The following is a 17,867-nucleotide window of genomic DNA, read 5'->3' as shown; positions in this document are numbered from 1 at the left end:
CATAAACACACTGCAAAGATTTAGAGTTTTTACAGCAATACCTGAGTTTAAAGGGTTAAATCAAGCAGAAATAGCTCTCTACTGTATTTATTGCAGGTCATTATTGAATAGTGATTACGTTACACACACACTGACTCAGGTCCCCTGTTAGATAGTAAATCACGACGCCTGTGTGTTTCTCTCCTCAACCCCCACAACCCCCCACTCACAATTTACATTTCAATAAGGGAGACTTGAAAAACCAGTTTGTGAACCACAGGCCAATAGAGCTCAAACTACCAATGTGGCAGAACCCTTCTCAAATAAACTAGAGAAGATGCTGGGATTTGCCCTGCCAAATTAAACTAAATTACATTTTTTACAATCGCTAGGCCACATTTCTCAATACTTTGGTCATTTTCAAAACTTGTTCTCCAAACCAACTTTCTGCTTCACAGCAGTTATTTCACATTCAAAATCCACAAAAACTAACAAAACACTTAATTCATGTCTCAAATCAAGTGCCAATGATCCACAGTTTAGCTTGCACAGACTGAAGTTGTGATCACTGTGTGAAGAGTTTTGAAAAAGTGACCAACATTTGTTTGACAAATTTGAGAGTGCCAGAGACTTTAACTAAGGAGAATATTCTGAGCACAGTGTGTGATGTCATTGAGATCTTTTATGAAACTTTTTAGAGGTGACAAAAGTGAGAGTTCCAGAGTATCGAGCTGAAGAAAAAATTCTGAGCACAGCATGCGATACTGTTGAGATCCCTTCTGAAACTTTAGAGGAGACACATATGAGCAATCCAGTCTCTCTAGCCAAGGAGACAAATCAGAACATAGTATGTGATGTTGTTGAGATCTCTTATGAAACTTTAGAGGAGATAAACATGAGAGAATGTTATTTTTTTGTCTCAGGATAAACATGTGAGAAGCAGGAGACTTAGACTTATGTCTCAATATCTCATTTCTGTCTAGGAGAAAGATGTGAGTTGAGAAGGAGATCTCAGGTTTGATTTTCCTTTCCTCTAGGTTGGCCTTTGGTTCACAAACTGGGTTTTTAGGGCCCAATGAAATCCGTTTTATTTTTTCCCAAATTCTGTTTTTTCCGTCTAAATTTTTGCAAATTCCGTTTTTTCCATTTTAATTTTTGCAGATTCCTTTTTTTCCGTTAAAATGTTTGGTAATTCAGTTTTTTTTACCCTTTACTGTTATTTTGGTGAAAAAAGAGAGTGCTTTTAATGTTAATATAATACAACATAAAACAAAAAATAGGAATGACCTTAAATTTATCGAGGTAACAAACATCACATTTACTTTTTAGGACAAATTTGATATTTAACATAACACTGCACTTCAAATACTTCAAATATTAATGGTTATTAGCTATTAACTTTCCGGTAAAATAAATTATAATAGTTTATATAAGTTAAAATGAAAGTGCTCCATTAGCTTTTTCTTTCAAGTAAATTTTTTTTAAAAGAACTAAAAAAAAAAAATCATAAGAATCATCTTTTACAGTACTCTTAAGTACTCTTAAGTAAAACATTTAAATTTGAAAATTAACATAAAAAACACATTTCACCATGAAATCATGTAGTGAATTGTTCTGTGTGTTTAACAATCACCATTATGATATCCAGAGCTGTGAAAAATAAAAATACACGAAAACACAACACTGCCTGAAGTTTTTTTCCCCAACTTCAAAGGCCCCTTTAAATGATTAAAACTAGATGCTTAATTTTAACTTTAAGGTTACTTATCATGTAAACTACCCATAGGCTACAGCATGTTAAATGCATGTTTGGAACAGAGGGGAAAACGGTCGCATTTGCAGCAGATATGCATTGCTGCCTAATGTGCCCATTATAAATCAAAGCACGAGATGACAGGGGTCGAGCAGAACACCGGAAAATCTGACAGAATGGACAATATTTGTCTGTCTGTGCAATACACGAGCGCGGCTCCCGCTCTCCATACGCAAAGCTTCTGCGTCGCCTGCGCGTGCAGTGTGAAACCGCCGTTAGCGTCGAGTTTCTTAACTTTTTCGCTGCCGAAAGCAGAGCCGTGGAGACCAACTTCGCTGTACTTTCATTGTTTTGAAGGGCGAGCTGAAATGACGGGAGGGGTTGTGTCGCGAAGATTTGCTTCCCCCGGTCTGCACTTTCCTCAGACATACGTTCTCCACCCACACGACACAGAATTTCATTACAAATATGTAAAATTCCGGGGAAATCTGCGTTAACACCAGATTCCGCGTTAATATGCCAATTCCGCGATTCCGTCCGCGATTCCGTGATCGCGGAAATTATAGGGCCCTGGGTTTTCAAGTCTTCCCTTATTTATTATTATTAAAATGTAAATTGTGTGTGTGTGTGTGGGGGATTGTGTGGATCTACTGTGTTTGTGGGCCCAGTTTACAGCAGTTAGTTCACCTACAAATGAAAATTAGCCCATGATTTACTCACCCTCAAGTCATCCCAAGTGTATATGACATTCTTTTTTTAAATGAATAAAATCTGAGTTATTTAAATTTATATTAAAAAAGTCCTGGCTCTTCCCAGCTTTAAAATGCCAGTGCCTTGTCGGTCCATAAAAGTGCATCTAACCATCATATAACTGATCCACACAGTAACTGATCCATAGACTAAAGTACTAGCTTTCGGTTTTCAGTGCCACACGAATCACATTGCGCTTAAAGGACAACTCCGGTGAGAAATGACCCTAGGGGTAATCAACAGATGGTTATCGAGTAGATCGTTCTCTGGGATGCGGTTTCATGAAAATCGAATTTAAAGAGTTTTATCTCTAAACACAGATTAGCTTATAATGTTTGTCTATGGGGCATGGAATAAGTGAAATTAAATCGCTAGTTAATACCACGAACAAGGCTCAACATATCCTCACACACGGTAGCATAATGAGGGTCCCTGCATGCAAACGAAGCATTGAGAACTTGTTAGAGTACAAACGGTTTAATAAGAAGGTACTTTATAAAGACAGTACATTACACGTTTACAGACTGCAGCCATCTTGGAAAACAGTCTCGACTAGTCGAGCCACGAACGCTGTGCTAAGTGAGCTGATCGATAGGAATTAAGTTTGTGAAATCTAATTACATGGACTTTTTTTTCTTTTTTTTCTCTACTGCGTTCAGTGCTTTCTTCCGGAAACAATGGCCCATATGAGATTCCAAGTCACAGTTCATCACTTAGCACAGCGTTCGTCACTCAAATCTGTTTTTAGAGATAAAACTCTTTACACTTGATTTCCATGAAAACGCATCCCACAGAAAGATCTACTCTGTAACCACCATCTGTTAATTACCCCGAGGGTCATTTCTCACCGGAGTTGTCCTTTAAAGAGTAACCCTTCTTCACCCATGAATCCTTGACGTATGTGCACTGACAAACGCAGAAGAGAGAAGATAGAGCTAAACAAAACTTAGCGTCAGGGGTTACTCTTTTCATAATAACACTAAAACACAATATCTTTCAATAAAAATAGTTTGTTTAGTCTATAAAGTTTAAAATATGGACATTGTTCTTACACAAACGTGCCACTTTGCTTCAGAAGGCTCTTCATTACTCACGTGCTATATGCATAAATATCTGAAGCACATCTGAAGCACACATATATATATATTTAATTTTTTTTTTTTTTTTTTTTTTACAGTGAGGACAGTGTTATATTACAACTTCTGAGAGACCGTCCTGAAAAGCACTGTTTATTTCATTTGTATCATATCTTTTGTATTTATTTGTGCTTTCACTTGTAATGTGTTTGGGCTAGTGGTTTAGATGTGCTCTTGAAATTGGAATAGAGAATAGTGTGTGTTGAGTTTGCTGCTTAACCCCCCACCAGTAATTTACATTTCAATGCATGAAGACTCTCACAGGTGAGACAAAGAACCTCACTACTGTTACCTGTGTCCTAGACCAAATACACTGCCAAAAATAAATTAAAATTACATGATGAAATGAAATTACAATCGCTAGGACACATTTCCCAATCTTTAGGAGAACTGAGTGAGGAGTTTATAAATTTGTTAACCAACTTTCAGCTTCACAGCAGTTAATTTTACTTTTACAAATCAACTCATTCTTCCAGAGCACTGGCAGCACAGGTTTATCCAACACTAACATCAGGAACATTATACAATTAAAATGTCTTTACAAAACTAGAATGACACTGTACTGCTCATAATTCACTGCATGCTTACATTACAGTACAACATTATTCCTAAGTTTCCTCTTTTGAATGGATGGTAATGGTCTAACACTTGTGTTGGTGTTCAGTTTCATAAAAGTTGCTTTGATAGTGTTTGATTTTTTTAGCAGGATAAATTGCATTACAATATTACTGTATAAATGTTGTAAATTGCTGTCTCATTCAGTTTTGTATTATGTTATTGTTTTGTCCATAAGTTTAACACTTTGGAAAACAGCATGTAATGATGTGCGAATTGGCCTGTAGAACAAAGATTTGATTGTGTTTGTGTCAAAGTGAGAAAAGATTTCAGGTCAATTGAAAGATGTTGCCATTGAATGCATTTTTTGCTAAAGCAATGTTGATCCACAGTTAAGCTGTGATATAAAATTTTCTTTTACAAAACATTTCTCAATAATAAACACACTTTTTCAAAACTCTTCACACAGAGATCACAACTTCAGTCTGTGCAAGCTAAACTGTGGATCATTGGCACTTGATTTGAGACATGAATTAAGTGTTTTGTTAGTTTTTGAATGTGAAATAACTGCTGTGAAGCAGAAAGTTGGTTTGGAGAACTGTGTGAAGGATTTTGAAAATGACCAAAGTGTTGAGAAATGTGGCCTAGCGATTGTAAAAACTGTAATTTAGTTTAATTTGGCAGGGCAAATCCCAGCATCTTCTCTAGTTTATTTGAGAAGGGTTCTGCCACATTGGTAGTTTGAGCTCTATTGGCCTGTGGTTCACAAACTGGTTTTTCAAGTCTCCCTTATTGAAATGTAAATTGTGAGTGGGGGGTTGTGGGGGTTGAGGAGAGAAACACACAGGCGTCGTGATTTACTATCTAACAGGGGACCTGAGTCAGTGTGTGTGTGTAACGTAATCACTATTCAATAATGACCTGCATTTAATACATTAGAGAGCTATTTCTGCTTGATTTAACCCTTTAAACTCAGTTATTGCAGTAAAAACTCTAAATCTTTACAGTGTGTTTGTGATGATAAGAAATGTCACAGCAAACACACAGGCGTCGTGATTTACTATCTAACAGGGGACCTTATAACCCTAAAGAACAATTTCTGCTTGTCCAGTCCTTGATTTATTTTATTTTTGTAGATGGTGCAAGAAATCAAATCTCACTCTTAAAATCTCAAGAACACAGTATTTCGGGGGGATTTTAGAGAGCAGAAACTATATTTGAATAGGCAGCTAATACAATCGGGCACAAATGTAAATGCATTGGTGTACCTGACAATAATCTTAAATGAGAGATGTGGACTGATCATATACTGTAATTATGAAGACACAACAGAGAAGGTATTTCTTAAAGAAATGACTTTTCTGTAATGTATTACGTCTTATGTCTAAGGTATATTGTGTGTGTGTGTGCCTATTGTGATACCAGATGCCTGTGTAAACAAGTTAACTTATTTTAATGTGTTGACTAACATACTAAAGCACAAGAAGACTTGTGGACTAACTAAGTGTAGTGTGTTACTTGATGTTACATCTTGTAACTTTATTGCGACTGTGTAATAAATATATTTAAAAATAAGCTTCAAAATAAATGGCATTAAAGTATATTTTAGGTTACAAATAAATACTTCTCAGTACATTCAAAAGAACACAGTTATTATAAAAAGACATATTATTACTTGAGACATTATATAGTCTGTACGAAGCTTAACTGCATTTATTATCATTTAAAAAACAATGTTATTTATTTGTAAAGACATATATATATATATATATATATATATATATATATATATATATATATATATATATATATATATATATATATATATATATATATATATATATATATATATATATATATATATATATATATATATATATATATGCCATCTCCACCATTATATATATATATATAGAAGACAGACTTGACTGCCAGCTCACTTCACATTCACACACACACAGCTCCACTGCAGACTAATGGAGGTCCCCTGTTGGATAGGTAGACATCGGTCACACACACAGCTCCATTAGAGTCTATGGAGGTCCCCTGTTGGATAGGTAGACATCGTTCAGGTCCCCTCTTGGCATGTTTTTTAAAAAATAAAAAAATGCTTATTTGAAGTTATATTGTGAATAAGGACCTTAAAAGAAAATTTTGTATGTGATTTTTGTTTCTTCAAAATGACTAGAAACACAGGTCCCCTCTTGGATAGTGTAGAGTGATAGTCCCCTCTTGGTAATATAGACGTGTATGTGTGTGTGTGTGTGTGTGTTATTTGTTGTTATTTGAGACTGAGACAGATTGTTATAATATAACTTTTTAACAGTTTTTAGCTATTTAAAAATGTTTGAAGGATTTTTTTACACTGCACCTCTGCAATTGCCAGATGGCAGCCCAGGGTGCCACGGCAACCCGGTTGGGAAACACTGCTCTAAATAACTGTGATAACTTGTTTTCCACCACTGTTGTCAGACATCAAATAGCACAAAAAGTTTCTGTAAGCTGCTTAAACTGTTTAAATAATGTATGTATAGTCACGATCCTAGTTTCTGATTGGTCTATACATTGTTACAGTCATCCTAAAATCCACTTTGTATCAGCTATGACATGACATTTTATCATCAAAGATCTTAATTATAATGATTCCTACACTTTGAATTGTGTATATATATATGGTTTAATAATGTAAAATTAATAATAATAACAAAGTAATTTAGATGATTTTAAACTTCTTTTGTGAGCGTGTTTGGAGATGAACAGTAGCGTAGGCTGTGTATAAGTAATGCAGGCTTTCTCTTACAGTATGCTTATCTTGCACTCCAAGAGTTCGTCAGATCATCTGTTGTTAAGTGTTTTCACAGCCTTAAAATATTTACCTTGAAATATTTCCCTTTCCAAATGTAATTATGTGGAGGATGCTTGAGGCATTGCTGTGTTTTTTTGTTTTTTTTCCGCTGATCACTGATCCATTTTCTCATAAAACACGAAAGCAGAATTGCTTGATTTGTAAAGCAATTTCCGTCTCCGTAAATAAAGGTCGGTTGCTTCATTCTTCCTTCTCGAAATTCATCTGGCTCCTACCGTCCCTTGAGAGAGGCCGGCTCTCTAAATCTGTCTGTCTAACAATAGTTGAGCCAGCATTGTTTGTGGTCAGGATGTAGTGGCTGACCGTGCTCGATCACACTGACATTTATCACTATTATTTTGTCTTCCCTCCCCTTTTTATTTGACAGGGGCTCATGGGGTTCCTGCACCGGCCTCTTTGTCCTTTCTGCCTCTCTCGGTCTCATTCAAACTTTTTTTCTGAATCCTCAGCTCTCAGACCAGGTGAAATTGAAAGTCTCCAAAGGGAACAGGCCGTAGAAGAGCTCTCAAACCAGTTTTCTCTTTTTCTTCTTACATTTTTTTTCTTTACTTGTGGTACTTTTCTTGTTCTATTTCAACCTTTGATTCGTTCCCTGTTGTTCACTTTTTCTAAGTTTCTATTCCTGTCTTCGACATGCCTTCTTTAACATCTCTGCTCCTTCCATAAATGCATTTCACAGATGCTTTTTCTCACATTTAAAAATGATCTTGAAGGCTCTTTCTAAGTGTGGGCTTTTTGCTAACTATAAAGGGAAAACATTTCTCATTTCTTATTCCTAGATCGATCTTCTTTCAAAATAGAGAGGAGGAATCTTACATAGCTCGCTTTTACATCTCAATTATTTCTCGTGGGCAATATTGTGAATAAATGAAGAACAAATGTAGTTTTTTTTCTGAAAGAAATTGTTCAGATGAAATGAAAATTCTGATGACTGACTTGAATGCTTAAAGCACCGAAGAGTTGCAGCAAAATATTACATTTAGATCACTGAATTTTGTTTTTTGTTTTTTTACTCCAAGCACCGATGGGTTTCGGAGTAAAGGTAAAATTGGGGTGGAATTAAATGATCTTACTTGCTTTTCTATGCATGCAAAAGGAACTAATCACAGCCTGCACAATTTTACTGTTAACTCTTTCCCCGTCAGCGTTTAAAAAAAAAAGTTTCCAGCCACCGCCAGGGTTTTTGACCATTTTCACCAAAATTTAATAGCCCATAGAATATTTTGTTTTATGAATATCTGCACATGCAATATCAAAAGAAAGAGCTGACCCTCTTCTTTTCAACCTGTTTTATTCTATCTTCTTGCAGTCCTTTGTCATCAACGATTGAATATGGTTAAATTTCATTTTAAAAAAGCAACATTTTGAACAAAAGGCTGATAAAATCATGTTTTTGTGAAAGACTACATCCAGATCAGATTCATAGCGATGATCAAACACAGATGGAGTAGATCGAGTCCATCAACACCCCTAATGCTTCACAGTCCTGTAGCTCATCCTGGTCCATATTTTATTCAGTAACAGTAGATAGTTTTGATAAATATTATGTTTAATGTTGATGATCCTGATATTTTTCATATGCATATGATTACATACGATCGCTTGTTTTACTGCGTTTTACTCATGTGTTTTGATTAGGAGATTCAGTACACATTCAGGAGATGTGTAATAGCGCCCCTAGTGTCTGACAGTGAAAACACGGAAACCCGGAAAATTCCGTTTTTGTCCTGGAAGCGTTTTCTCACAAATAACGGAAAATTCTGTGTTTGGAGGGGAAAGGATTAAAATAGTAATAAAGCAGCTCACTCATTGCTTTATTAGGGACATTTTTCTAGTACTTAGAGTTTTTGCCCAGAGACTAACGTCTACAGCCAGTAGTCAGTAGTAGGTTTCAAATGAACTTTTCAAATGAATTCCTATATGAAAGTTAAGCTTCCAAAGGTATGATCTGAAAACGTTTCAGACTGAACACGCGCTGTCTCGCCCACGCTTACCTCAGCTCCTCGCTCTCGTGATGAATGTTACCTGACTCCTGCTGCATTTGTGTCGTGACTCTCGCTCGGCTCACTCGCATTTTATTAAACAGACACGTTCAGTTTTTAATTCAGCCAAAAATAAATGTTCTGTCTTTCAATTCTTTTTTCAAAAATAATTTCACATTTCTACAACATCAATGACCCAGTATAAATACACATTCATCTTCCCAGCGCTGAAGTATACCCTTTAATTCTTCGTGGTATAGATTCTACAAGTTGCTTTAAACATTTCTCTAATTTTGGTCCATATTGGCTTGGTAGCATCATCCAGTGCTGCAGATGTGTCGACTGCACATCCATGATGCAAATCTCCCATTCCACCACATCCCAGAGGTGGAATGGGATAGAGATTGGATTGAGATCTCTATTGGATTGAGATCTGTTGACTCTGGAGGCCATTTGAGTTTAGTGAACTCATTGTCACGTTCAAAAATCCAGTTTGAAATGATTTGAGTTTTGTGACATGGCGTGTTGCCTTGCTGGAAGTAGCCATCAGAAGATGTGTACACTGTAGTAATAAGGGGATGGACATGGTCAACAACATTGCTCAGGTTGGCTGTGGTGTTTAAACAACTCTCAAGTGATACTAAGGAGCCCAAAGTGTGCCAAGAATATATCCCACATCATTACACCACCATCAGCAGCCTGAACCTTTAATACTAAGGTGGATGCATGCTCTTTCTGGATCCATCCATTTTCCTCTCTCTCTGGCATCAGAGGCATATTTGCCCACAGAACTGCCGCTCACTTGATATTTTCTCTTTTCGGACCTTTTTCTGTAAACCCTAGAGATGGTTTTGCGTGAAAATCCCAGTAGATAGGCAGTTTCTAAAATACCAGCCCTTCTGGTACTAACAATAATGCATTCAAAGTTGCTTAAATCACCTTTCTTGCTCATTCTGAGGCTCAGTTTGATTCAGCAAATCATTTTGAACATGGCTGTGTTTTAGCTCCCGGGCTTGTGAATCAGTATATCGTGTTCATGAATTCGAGCACTGGATAGGACAGTAAAGGACGCTGGCTCACTGCACATTGGGACACTGATGACTGTATTTCCAGCGATGTGACAGCGTCCTTGTTGTACATCATCATGAACAACTGCAGAGCTGATATCTTTCTGACATCACTTGTAATGCTAGTACATTATGATGAATACTTTGCTTGTTACATATACGTGCAACATTTTAGACATAAATCAATTATGAATGTTAGCTAGATTGTTAATTACCTGTCTAGAAATGTATTTTATGCTGAAATATAATAAAATAATGGTTTGTATTTTTAAAAGCATCACGTCGTTCTGTTTAGTGAGTTGCCCTTAAAATGGCAGATTCTCTGATCAGTACCCTGACTACTGAACCAGGGAGCGGATTGAGATGCACCCCATGTCTGAATGATTAGATGCATTGAGCCATGTGACTGCTGATTAGATATTTGCATTAATGAGGAGTTGTTCAGGTATAGGGGTGAGCAGGGCACAACCTAACGCGGGGCTAGTTGTTACACACATCGTTTAAAACTTTCCACACATGCCATCATGACGAAACTTAAGGTGATGATACACGGGGCAACTTTTTTGAGCAATGCTGCTGGGCAGTGTTCCAAAGCGATGTTCCTTGGGCACTTTCCCATTAAAATTGGGCAGTGAATTTCTATCTGGATACTTTAGATTGGTTGTGGGCCCCGTATCTCACCTTGTTACCCGTTAATGGCAACATTGCCCAGCAACATTGCTCAAAAAGTTTCCCCATGTATCATCACTTTTAGTGTATTAACTAGTTGCCATAATACTATATAGAAAAATAAAAACATGTTTGGATGAACATCTTTATCACTGAACACTTATATATAGTTAACATTTATTTATATAAAAGTAAAATACTTTTCTTTCTCAAGTAAATTTCTTAAATACATTTTAGGTAAGTAAGTCTTAAAGTCTTAAGTAAATTTATCTTTGTTTTGTGTTTATTTAAAATTAGATTATTTTAATCGCGTATCTGTTATTTAACAGTTGAGGTCGCTGATCTAACCAGCAGAAGACATGAGCTGGGTTTAAATCCCAGTTGCACAGGTGGGGTATGTTGCCATACTGTTACAATGAGTCCCTTTTAGAAATATGCTATTCTATGCTTTAATGATTTCTATTGAGAAAACTAAAGAAAAAGGTGAATAAAGACAATAAAGAGTCAATGTTCAGAATTTTTTATTCATTATTATCTTGTTTTTAACCATGCTGTATAGCTGTTTTAGAGACATGTATAGCTATATAGCTCTATTCTTTTATATGAAAAAGAGTTAAGCGTTCTTAGCGATTATATGATATTTAAGTGCAAATAGCTGTATATGCTTTTAGATGTATAAGTGATATAGTCTATTTACACAATGTAAAAGTAGCAGTTCTTTGCAATATGTGTAAATAGTTATTAATGCTATTCACACCTTATTTTGACAGATTCTTGCCTATTTGCACATCAGTGTTGTTGTACATAAACAGGATGCAATAATAACAGCGCAAGTGATTAAGCCCAAAATCTCAAAACATTAGCATATTTCATCCGACCAATAAATGAAAAGTGTTTTTAATACAAAAAAGTCAACCTTCAAATAATAATGTTCAGTTATGCACTCAATACTTGTTCGGGAATCATTTTGCAGAAATGACTGCTTCAATGCGGCGTGGCATTGAGACAATCAGCCTGTGGCACTGCTGAGGTGTTATGGAGGCCCAGGATGATTCGACAGTGGCCTTAAGCTCATCCAGAGTGTTGGGTCTTGCGTCTCTCCACTTTCTCTTCACAATATCCCACAGATTCTCTATGGGGTTCAGGTCAGGAGAGTTGGCAGACCAATTGAGCACAGTAATACCATGGTCAGTAAACCATTTACCAGTGGTTTTGGCACTGTGAGCAGGTGCCAGGTCGTGCTGAAAAATGAAATCTTCATCTCCATAAAGCTTTTTAGCAGATGGAAGCATGAAGGGCTCAAAAATCTCCTGATAGCTAGCTGCATTGACCCTGCCCTTGATAAAACACAGTGGACCAACACCAGCAGCTGACATGGCACCCCAGACCATCACTGACTGTGGGCACTTGACACTGGACTTCAGGCATTTCCTTCTCCCCAGTCTTCCTCCAGACTCTGGCACCTTGATTTCCGAATGACATGCAAAATATGCTTTCATCAAAAAAAAAGTACTTTGGACCACTGAGCAAAAGTGGCTACAGAGAATGCGGCACCTGTAGCCCATTTCCTGCACACACCTGTGCACGGTGGCTCTGGATGTTTCTACTCCAGACTCAGTCCACTGCTACCGCAGGTCCCCCAAGGTCTGGAATCGGTCCTTCTCCACAATCTTACTCAGGGTCCGGTCACCTCTTCTCATTGTGCAGCGGTTTTTTGCCACACTTTTTCCTTCCAACAGACTTCCCCCTGAGGTGCCTTGATACAGCACTCTGGGAACTGCCTATTCGTTCAGAAACTTCCCTCTGTGTCTTACACTCTCGCTTGAGGGTGTCAAGGGTGGCCTTCTGGACAGCAGTCAGGTCGGCAGTCTTACCCATGATTTCGGTTTTGAGTAGGAAGGAAAATTTATCAGAGAGTTACATCTACATTTTTGTTGACAGTCTTGGATGTTAAAAGTGTTAAAATGACTGCTGTTGTATATAATTTATCCAACTAAAATAAAATAGTAAATTAAATCTCTTTAAAATCTCATTTGGTTCTCTTAAACAGCATTTAGGTTTAAGTGGTGATGAATTGAGAAATCAACTTTCCCTTGAGCTTTTGATATATAAATGGTCATGGTAATATAAGAATATCCTGTAAGTTTCAGAGCTGAAAACTTCCTTGTTAGTCGAAGAAAATCTTTTATAGATACCAGGCTCAGCAAACGGTCCTGTGCTTCATAATGACATCTGTGTGCGATGAAACACCGCCTCTACAGCGCGTGTAATACAGTAGCCCCACTCATCGACTCATGGAGGTGATTGGCTTGTGCTGGTCAACAACAATAAACATGCCGAGGAAGATTAAGATATTGCACCATTCCTGGTTGTGGAAGAACACAGTCGCTGCATAAGCTTCCTTCGGATCCGAATATTAGGAATGTGTGGTTGAACTTTATTTTTAATGAAGTTCCAGCTCACGTGTCACGTGGGATAGACCTGTTCACTTTAGTTCACTGCGGTATCGTTTGTAAACAAACTCTCCGGTCGATGCTGGATTTAGATCCGACAGGAATGGTGCAACACACTTATGTGAGTAAAACGTGTTTTTATATGTAATAGTATTGCATTGTTATAGATTGTTATGCTTATGTGTATGTCTAACAGAACATACCTTTAGTACGCTGGACTCAGACACGTATGGGCCAGGGCTCGCAAAGGCCGGCAGGCCGATTCATCTCTTAGTATTCTGTTCTTTCTCTCTCTCTCTCTCTCTCTCTCTCTCTCTCTCTCTCTCTCTCTCTCTCTCTCTCTCTCTCTCTCTCTCTCTCTCTCTCTCTCTCTCTCTCTCTCTCTCTCTCTCTCTCTCTCTCTCTCTCTCTCTCGTTGTCATCTGAAGGGTGGCACGCACACGTTTATATCGTCCGATATAATAGTCCAATCACAATCAATCATGGGTGGATGAAAAGTAAATAAATCTTTGTGTTTGTTTGATACACACGTTTACGAGCCCTGTGATCGAGAAAATCATTCCAGTTGACGCTTCTCCCTCATCTCTCCTCTCCCTCATGTGAACTGACAGGGGAGCTTAAGCTCATTAAATATGAAAATCTTATCCAATCCTAGCCGTGGACGTTTACTTCCAAGTCTCCAGTGCGGCACGCCCATCAAATCCCAGCATTTTGGAGAGAGCATCAAAACCAGTGTAGAAAATAGCCTATTACGTATTGGTTATGATGTTTTTGAATGTAAAAACCACACGAACATCATTGGTTGACCTCAGACAACAGTATAAAAAATGAAAAAAGCCAGTTCATGACACCTTTAATAGAGTGCAAATAGAGACTCATGCCTCGTTGTTCTTCTACTAATCAGATTTTTCTCGTGAAACAAAAAGCAAGTGTTTATCTTTTTCAAAAACATCAATGTCTGCAATCAAGTCAAATATCTCAGTATAAAATAAATTTATCCTTAAATTTTTCCAAGACCAAATTATATCCACATTCATTTCATTGCGCTATACTCTTACTGTAAACAATTATCTTGTGTGTTTATGTAGATCTCTTATACAGAGTTGGAAGAAAAACACCTGAGACAAATTTACTATTATTTGAGTCCTCAGCTATATAAAAAAAATCAGCCTCCAAGCAGTAACATTTCCTTTTGAGTTGCTTGTCATCTTTCTGAATACCATTGTGAGTTTTCCGTTTGGAAGTACCTACGGCTGGCACTTTATTCTTGAAGAATAGCGTTGCCATTTTCATGCTACACTTCACAGATCAATGACTTTAGTTCCCTTTCATTCCCGTTGCTCTGCCATTTTCTATATGATGCACTTCTTTGCCCTTTTTTCAGTCAGTATCTCTCTCCCCTTCTCTCATTCTCTGCATAGTGGCTGTTTGCCAGCTGAATGCTCAGTCGTGGTGTGTCAGATGCTTGTATCCTGTTGCACTCTGTTGCCCTTAACCGCCCACCCCAGGGGCGATACGGCTAGAGGAGCAAGAGCGAGGACACGCTCCAGTCGCTTTAGACGGAGTTTCCTTTTCACCGGTGAAATGAGATTCCTCCTGATCATACCAGCAATGCCGTAATAGTCACACGTACACCGCAAACATGCCACATTTGCCTGTAGAAAAACACATTTAGTACATTAGATGCACACACTGAATACTAAAGAAGCCACACGCACAGGAGGGCACACGGATGCTTTGCAAAGTGTGCGCCACACACATGCACGCAATGCTCGAGCTGTCTCCCCTAGTTGTAGGTTTAGGCTACAAAGCCTTTGTAGTGGAATTGATTCTCCGCTTTGATGTATTATTATTGTCACCGCTAACCAAATTGCCGCCCTGCTCGAAAAGACAGAGCACAGAGGTAACAATACAAACCCCATCTTATATCTGCACGGGAAAGAAGCTTACACACAAATGCTTATAACCGTATGGCTTATAAATATACACACACGGTCTGTTCACCTCAGAGTGAAATGTGAAAAAGGTTATATTTAGATAAAGTTTAAAATAATAAGTCACATTAGCTACATTTACATACCCAAATAATCAGTTAGTTATCAGATGGATGACTCAATGGAATGGAAAGCCTTCATGTTAACTCTGCGATCGACAGTCAGGTTCAGGCTTTATTAAAAGGTTAGTTCACCCAAAAATGATATTGATGTAATTTAATGCAGTGTTTCCCAACCTTTTTTCAGTCATGGCACCCTTTGAAAATTTTCAACATTTTGTGGCACCCCCTCACATACGTTACGCTAGGGGTGTAACGGTACAGATTGCTCACGGGTCGGTTTGTATAACGTTTTAGGTTCACAGTTTCAGTACGTTTTGGTATTTGCTATGTTCAGAGAATAAAGGACAAAGAAAAATAAAGAAAATAAGAACAAATAACTTAAATACAAGCAGCAGCACAAATAAAAACTATTGAGCAAAAATACTGATAACATGAACAATGCTTTTCATGTTTTTCAGGTAGGTCTAAGGCCGCATTTACACTGCATGGTTCAAGTGACCCAATTCCGATTTTTTTCCTCTCATGTGGCACAGATCGGATATGACGTGAACGTGTAAGCAGTAAAAAAAACGGATGAATTTCGATATCCTCAGATCGGATTCAGGCCTCACTCATATGTGGTAATAAATCCGATATGATTCGGATGCGTACATTAGCTTCTTCCATTTAAACGGTCAAATCGGATATTCCCCAGTAAATGCGAGTCGTACGTCATTGAAAAAAGAATGGAGGCGAATGACGTCAACTCAGGTAAACACAAACTGCGAAAGGCCATTGTTGCCAAGTCCGCGGTTTTCATGCGGCATTGGGCTACTTTAACACAGTTTTGAGTTGCAATTGGACGGGTTTTGTTGTGAAAACCTGGCAACCCCATTAAGGGCTCTCCTGTTTTTCTCCGCCTTAAGAGAGAAATGTTTTTCCGACCTTTAAAGATGTGTGGAACAGTGCAGACAGCAAAACATTGTGCAATCATTGCGTCTGCGTCCATCGCATATCACGCTGTTTTACTTCCTTTCACCGGTTAAGAAAGTCTTGGGCTGTTTTGCCAGAGTACAGTGTAAATGCAAATATCGGATGCGGGTCGCTTTTGAAAAGATGATGTAAGCGGGTCGTCAAAAAAATCGGATATAGTCACCAAATCGGAATTGTGCATCAAGACCTGCAGCGTAAATGCAGCCTAACATTAGTTTTTAGGTAGAGAAATTGAATAAATAATCAAATGTAAAATAACCGCATATTTAACTGTTTAAATTAAATATTAATCCTTATTAAACTTACACAAGCTATTCAATCAAAAGCAGTGAGTGATGTCCTTATCTTTTCTTTGACATTAAGAAGAGTAAAGGTTGCTGCCCCTTTAAGACCTAATATAGGGATATGTGTCGTCTTTCTCGACTGTATAAAGTTCACTTAAGGCATATTCAGACTATGTCTGCTTAGATACTCATCAAGATGGACATGTTGACATACTTTTTGTGTGAGTTTGTCAGAAACACACATAAAAGCATATTACAACCCATATTAAAGATGCGTCATCATCAGATGTGAGATGAACCGCGGTGCAAGTGCGTACGGGCACCTTTTACACGGCACCCCCGCTCACGTCAGACGGCACCCCGGTTGGGAAGCGCTGATTTAATGAATAACCCTAATGTCGTTCCTCACCCGTAAGACCTCCATTCATCTTCGGAACACAGTTTAAGATATTTTATATTTTAGTCCCAGAGCATATGCCGTCTATGCCCACTATACTGTCCATGTCCAGAAAGGGAATAAAAACATCATCAAAGTAGTCCATTTGTGACATCAGTTGGTTAAGTAGAATCTCTTGAAGCATCGAAAATACATTTTGGTCCAAAAATAACAAAAACTATGACTTTATTAAGCATTGTCTTCTCTTCTGTGTTCCTCAAAAAAAAAAGATTCAAACGGTTCATTAATCAATGACTCGATCAATGATTCGGATTGCCAATGTCACGTGATTTCAGCAGTTTGGATCGCGTGCCAAACTGCTGAAATCACGTGACATTGGCGATCCGAATCATTGAATCAATCTTTATGACATCAATTTCATTTTTGGGTGAACTAACCCTTTAAGCTTATAAGTGGAGGACGAAATCCAGCAGGAACTGGAAGGTCACGCGCAGTCCTGGGTCACCGCACTAATCGTCACAGTATTTTAGACCACGATAGAAACTCAGACAGCAACAGGTCTGGGGGAAAGGTGTCCTGGGACAAATTGTTCTGGGTAATTTCGTTGGAAATGTGGCTTTACAGTCTACTAATACTCTAATGTTAGATGACATGTAGTTGCAAAGTTACTTATAGTTAGTGGACCATCGAAGGTATAACCACAAACATCGAAACAAAGCAAACAATCTACACATCTGAAAACAGCTTTAGATATCTCAAGGCAAAAATGACAGTTATACTTAGGATAGCTCCGGTGACATTATCACAGTGTAGGGGTGTGACAAAATCTTGTGCCACGAGATCTCGCAAGATTAAAATAGCTATCGCCATGGCGGAGCGTGAGGGTGAAATTAGCATAGAATATGCCACAGCTATGTTTACATTATATCCACTGTTGTTGTTTTTTAC

At 37.9% G+C, this 17,867-nt stretch overlaps 1 protein-coding gene across 2 annotated transcripts in view; it reads left to right on the top strand.

Moving 5' to 3' along the window:
* Nucleotides 1-17,867, top strand: part of si:dkeyp-14d3.1 (transmembrane protein 132C) — a 507,611-nt gene that overhangs the window by 292,788 nt on the left and 196,956 nt on the right. The gene's annotated exons all lie outside the window — the stretch shown is intronic.

The sequence above is a fragment of the Pseudorasbora parva genome, chromosome 13 (genome assembly GCF_024679245.1).
Source record: "Pseudorasbora parva isolate DD20220531a chromosome 13, ASM2467924v1, whole genome shotgun sequence".
Taxonomy (NCBI): domain Eukaryota; kingdom Metazoa; phylum Chordata; class Actinopteri; order Cypriniformes; family Gobionidae; genus Pseudorasbora; species Pseudorasbora parva.
Note: the sequence above shows the minus strand (reverse complement) of the source record. Positions and strands in the feature narration are given on the sequence as shown.